General features: G+C 36.0%; 1 protein-coding gene across 2 annotated transcripts in view; it reads right to left on the bottom strand.

The window, feature by feature from the left end:
• LOC113827891 (DAZ-associated protein 2) overlaps window positions 1–2500 on the bottom strand; it is a 19795-nt gene that overhangs the window by 16455 nt on the left and 840 nt on the right. The window lies entirely within an intron of this gene.

Below are 2500 nucleotides of genomic sequence, written 5' to 3'. Positions count from 1 at the left end.
TAAACCTGAGTATTAGGTTCCTAGTAGTTTATGTTTTTTTCATAAAGTGCCTGTATATAATAATGACATCAAATAAAGTATGTTGCTACTATTGGAGAAAAGGAGCTCCTTTCAATGCACTGACAGTTTGGGGTATGTTATTATCTTATGCTATCTGCAATTCTGGCAAATACATTCATTGCAATATATCATGCCATCCACAGTCACTGTGTAAAGACAGTAAATAGAAACCCTGTGGACATGATAAGTATTTTTGCTATCTCATCATCAGTGGGTTATTTCTAATCTTCCTTTTATAAACTGTCAACTTACAGCAATGCTATTAACATGAACACTATAAAAGATATATGATGATGATGATGATATCATTTTAGGAAGACTGTATTCCATTCATTTTTGTACACGCTTCTCTAATGAGGTTCTGGACTAGAAAAAATAGGGTACAAAAGTATTGGGGGAAAAAGCTTGCAATGTACTTCTATAAGAGTTATCAAAAGTATACTGTATTTTGTCTGTACAAAGTAACCATGCTAAATACTACTCTTCTGTAAAGCTTTGGTCTGTATAATCATATCAAACTGTGTACAAATGTGTATAAAACAAGCCTACTTCATTTCCAACACTTAATTCAGGTAAATATTTACAAGACATCCATGGATCTAACACTGGCTTCTTGCCAGGCTCTGTAACTATCAAAAAGACAGATCTGGTAGACTTCCCTGGCAATTTATTTTCAAATATGGAACCAGATCAAACAATCTTGCCAGAATGTACATGGTAGAACTTTGTTGGCCTTTGCCAGAGGGTAAATCCATGGGCTATGGCAATTACTTGGCACTGGGCCACTCATGTTAAACTTCAGGTTACTGGCCTCCCATTTAAAATCACCAAGCTTTCAGGTGGGTCTGGATGTGATGCAGCAAATATAAATATAAAATTAACTGAGGGTATCCTTTAAACATATATTGTAATGCTTATTCTTTACTTTACAACCCAAATTTAACTCAGTTAATACAGTATTTCTTTATTAGAAACCATCCAAAATGCTGTCAAAATATTGTATTACTCAAAATACCATCCAAAATAACAAATATTTCATTCTTGAAGAGCTCTTTAAACTTCCACTGAATACTCAAGATATACCATTTGCACAAATATATAGAATTCAACTTTACAAACTACGTGGTAATTGTTTACAAAGTGACTGCATCCCCCTGACACTCGAGTGCATACCAGTCCAGCCAACAACCTTGGGGGTACTCCAGAGAATGCACAAACACCGCCATATCAACCAGACCCCTTGCTATCCCCTACCCGACCCCTGGAATTCCCTAACCGTGGGCTCTTCCCCTGTACTCCCACCCAGTCACCAGTCTTCGTGATATTTGCTGCATCCTATTTTCTTCATATATTATGTTATTCTTTGTATATGCAGATTTCATAAATGAGAGTAGCTTTTTCCTCAGTGTTCTTAGATTTCCTCCAAGCTTAATACCATTATGTAAATTTATACCAAATGTACTTTTCTGGTAATGACTTTATCAATGAATATAAAATAATCATTTCTATAAATTCATCATGTTTTCAACGTACAGAAACCAATACGAACTATAAAAATCCAAAATAAATGACTAAACAAAATGAAAATTAAATTATTCAAAACATAATAAAAGAATAGACCTAATTCCTTTTCTTAATTTCTTGGTCACATGGAAAGAAAGGGCGATAAAACACAATAAGAACACATTCAGCAATAACATGAGCTCCATAAACTGCAATCTGGTGGTGGCCAACAGAACCTTTCCCACACAGATTCCGGCAATATGGACCTTGGCCTGATTCTTTGTTTGGAAGTGCATTCCCTGGGAAGTCTACCAGCTCTGTCTAGCCAGAACCAGCCCAAGCTCTCCCACACTGAATATACATGGGGTAAGTGTGTAGGTCTTGGCCCATGGCAGAGATCCCTCATTATTCCATCAAGCAGTCCTATCCCGGACAATAATTATAACAGTTCAAGCTCTGGGTGGTGAAATAAACAACAGAAGGTTGTTGGTCTTTATTAGAGCACCAAATGCAGAGACCCCAAGGTCACTTTTGTGTAGTGATGTTCTAAAGAAGAATTGCATCACTCATGGACTTCCATTGCAGACCATGGGAAGATTCATATGATTTGGAATAAAATACTTATAATCAAGACTTTTATTAAAAGTCACTGAAGGTGTTTTCTCAAAAATCACTTACTGAATGAAATTATCAAAAAAGGAAAGGGAAGGCAAACAAAATTAAGGTAATTAATAATTCAATCTTAATTCCATAAACTGAAAAAAAAATCCTTCAATGGTCCCTAAAAGGCCGAACCATAAGGCATCTACTTCCACTCTACTTTTGCATTGGAGGTTACTCAGTGTTTACAAAAATACAGGAGTAAATCTGCTGTACTCGTTAAGTTAATACAAAATGGCCGTTTATTTCCATAACCCGTCGGGGTTTTTTCCCGAAC

Source organism: Penaeus vannamei, chromosome 21, assembly GCF_042767895.1.
Source record: "Penaeus vannamei isolate JL-2024 chromosome 21, ASM4276789v1, whole genome shotgun sequence".
Classification (NCBI taxonomy): Eukaryota; Metazoa; Arthropoda; class Malacostraca; order Decapoda; family Penaeidae; genus Penaeus; species Penaeus vannamei.
Note: the sequence above shows the minus strand (reverse complement) of the source record. Positions and strands in the feature narration are given on the sequence as shown.